Consider the following 3849-nt stretch of genomic DNA (forward strand, 5'->3'; position numbering starts at 1 on the left):
ACACACACACACACACACACACACACACACACACACACACACACACACACACACACACACACACACACACGAGTCCACAGTTTGAGTCAAGACCACAAAACGCCACCTTCTTTGATAGCTCAGCCCATGTCAGACACCCTGCAGGATCACCAACGTGCTGATTATACTCTTAGACTTGTTTCTCCCTAAACAGGACTGGGCCCATGCCGACATGTTCAGGGGTGTAATATATTTGTCGCTCTGAAGTGGGGGGTTACATTTACCCTTTGGAGATCATTTATAAAGACAAACAGAGGGAGAGAGAGACACATGCAAAACACTCATTTTCACCCAGTCACCTGCAGCTAGTTGGAAATTGGTGGTAGCGGCAGATTTATGGTTGGAAGTCTGGCTCCCTCCCTTTTGTTGCTGCTGGAGGTGTGCCACAGCTTCCCTACCTGCTCCCGTGACCCGACTCACCGGGGGCCGCCCAGCTCCGAGCTCCAGCCAGCCATTAGCGTCAAAAGCCGACAACGAGTCTTTAAAACATACTTAAGCAAGACGCGTCCTGCTCCATTGGGTTTATCATTAGATCAGCCTCGACAGCGCGAGCGATCAGATTTACAGCTGGCCTTTGAATTTATCTGATGATGTAGGCATTTGTTACGGTGAAAAAAGAATCAATTTCTGATTCATATTCTGAACCCATTCAGTCGTGCTGCGAACGGATTTGATTCATTCTGTTTTCGTTAGAGTTACTTGAAGAACGCAGATAAGAGCTTGGATTTAGTGCTCAAAGAAGACTAAAAATACCACCACAGAAGGAAATGAGTCACAGTTTCGCTCTGCAAAATGCTGTTAAATCATTCATCTCACAAGGCCTTCATTACACAGCTTTTAGTGCGCCGCGTGTGCATTCGTTTCAAGAGCTTCCAGCATTTTCACTGCAACAAGTGGACAAGGCTAAAGACAATAATTGGAAGGTGGAGGAGGAGGAGCAAGGAGAATATGCTCTCCAGCTTTTCCTCTCCCCTCTGTTCCCCTTTTTGACCATAAATCTCCTCACACATGATTATGTCAGTCATACTTTTGGTTTTTTTTTTCTCTCCCTCCCCCCTCCCTCTGGTTGAGACATGCACAAGCACCTGAGCGCCGTGCACCAAATTGCAGAGCACAAGGTTGTCTTTATGTGATTCCAGAGATACTGCGCGAAGGTGCAGAGCTCCTTCATGTGCTCCTCTCAAACCCACACAGTGTTCGAGGCCTGTGCGATGGAAGCCAGAGATAGGCGACAATATCCACTCCTCACAAGAGAGATCCACCACTGTTTGGCCCTCACTGGGTCTATCTAACTTCCCATGGTCTATCTGATTTTACAGGTAAACACGTGATCAAATCGCTGCAGACTTGGTTTTTCTGTGTGTGTGTGTTCGTGTGTGTCACTGACATTAAGGTCACAAATGACCTGACAAAATGCTTTGAAGGAGGCATTTATTATGCGTTAACATAACTGTGGGGCGCCAAGTGTAAAATAAAATGTTAAAAATATCACCGACACATTTTCATTATTTAGCTCACTTTATAAGTGTTAAAACATCCCACTAACATTTTATCGTTGTTTAGCTCAATGTTCTTTCATTTTGATATATACTAAATGGTAAATTCAAATGGTAATTGTTACGTGTAAAAGTTAAATCTTAAATGTGGTGGTTAAAAGTTGAAGTTTACATTTAAGATTTCCAGAATGAACGCAGCCTTTGCTGTTGGGGTTCGGCTCTTGTGACATCATAATCTTGAGACAAAAGCTGACCGTAACGTTGCTAATGTTGTTAACGCTAGAAAATTCAAATGTGTTCATTTCTTTTTTAGATTGTTATTTTTTTTTCATGTACAGTGCCCTGAGACAATGTATGTTGTGACTTGGCGCTATCTAAATAAACCGAATTAAATTGAATTCATTGAAAACAATGTGGATGGTACCTGAAGTTCTGCAGCTTGGACACCAGCTGAAACTGCAAGTTCGATAACTTGCAGGAAAGCGTTAGCAGCGTTAGCAGCGTTAGCAGCGTTAGCAGAGTTAGCAGCGTTGGCAGAGTTAGCAGAGTTAGTGGGATCAACAGTGTTAGCAGTTGCTTTTGTCTCAGGATGATGAGATCATCAACAAAAGCTGCCCACCGACAACAAAGACTGAATGTAAACTTCGACATTTATCCACAACGTTTAAAGTTTAACTTTGACATTTAGATTTTAGGATTTAATATTTATTATTGTTCAAAATTAAAACATTATTTAACATTTAGATAAAAAATATCAAAACATCAGAACAGTGAGCTAAATAACAAAAATGTGTTGTTGGAAATCTTAAACTAAGATTTTATGCTCAGAAAGTGAACTAAATAATAAAAATGTGTTGGTGACCTCTTTTTAAAACATTTTTTTAAACTTGGCCATACATAACATGCATACCTGCCATTGAAGCCATTAAAAATATTTAACATGGGTAAGAGAAAATACACAAAACTGGTGCACTGAGGTTTAAGTGAACCTGTTAAAAGTTGCCTTTAATTAAAGACCTAACAGGATGAAGGAATGCATATTTCTCACCACCTTTCATGTTTTGATCTTTCATGATAAATAATGACAAAGTTATGGCTGCTTTATTACAACTTTGGAAATAATGTAAAGCATCATCTTATTTGATGTAGCAGTTAGCAACTCTCAGTACTACTAACATCAAAATTTATCTCAAAGTCTGTCAAAGTGACAGAGTTATACCTGTGTGTGCTTTCTATGGTCAGTTGGCTGTGGCAGCCATCTTGAATCACGTTGACTCCAAAAATGAATCATGCATAGAAGTATAACCAAACATTAATTTCTAATTGTTTCATTAATATCTCTCTGGGGGTTCAGAGGATATTTTGCTAACAGACTGCCAAGGTTGAACTCAGCAGTTATTGGCTGAGTTTTTGACTGGACTTGCACAGAATCTGTCCGTGCTCACAGTGTGTAATATGAGTGACTCTCTGCTAAAATCACATTCAATTTCAGTTCATTATCTGTCAAACTGACTGAGTTATACACATTTTTGTGTTTGCTAAATTTAATGAGCTGGGATGGCCATCCTGAATTGGGTTGGGTCCAAACGTTAATCAGTTGCAGACGTGTATCTAATAATTTTTATTTGGGGTTTTCATTAAAATCCATCCAGTGTTTTATGAGATATTTTGCTAACAGATACCAAATGCACACACACAGGCAAAAAAACAAAACATTATCGCCCACATTTCAGCCACGGTTTGAAAACGTTGTGAAAGAGTTGATCTTCAAATGATCTGAGCACCCCTTATGATACTTTTTTTTTCCAGTGCCCTGGAGCGGAAATATGACGGGCCCTCATACCTGTCCCCCCTCCCCTACCCCAAACCACGCCCCCTCCCTGCACACAGAAACGTCACCTGAGCTAAGCTTACAGTAATCCTCCGACGTCTCAGGCCTCCTGACACGAGATGTTTTGAACAAAAACACGGTGCTCCACTACAAGCCTCTATCAAAGATCATCCTCCAGCATCATAATGCCAGTCAGCCGGTCAGGCGGCTCCTTAACCTCGTCAGCCTCTGGAAAAAGCAACAAGCCGCAGCAGCTTTGATTGAACCCACAGGCTCAGCCGTAGTGAAGCCTTCGCCCTCACCTCATCAGGACACAAAACCATTTAAAAATAAAGCAATCAAATAAAAATAAACAAACATGGTCTGACGTGAAACTTGAAAGACAGCCAACGAGGGAATCGGTCGGCGCATCTCGATCCTTCATTTCTCCCGCAGCCAGCCAGGTAAAAGTGCACAAACAGGCCACTGTGGGAAGTAAACACT

This window comes from Austrofundulus limnaeus, unplaced genomic scaffold, assembly GCF_001266775.1.
Source record: "Austrofundulus limnaeus strain Quisiro unplaced genomic scaffold, Austrofundulus_limnaeus-1.0 Scaffold478, whole genome shotgun sequence".
NCBI classification, from domain to species: domain Eukaryota; kingdom Metazoa; phylum Chordata; class Actinopteri; order Cyprinodontiformes; family Rivulidae; genus Austrofundulus; species Austrofundulus limnaeus.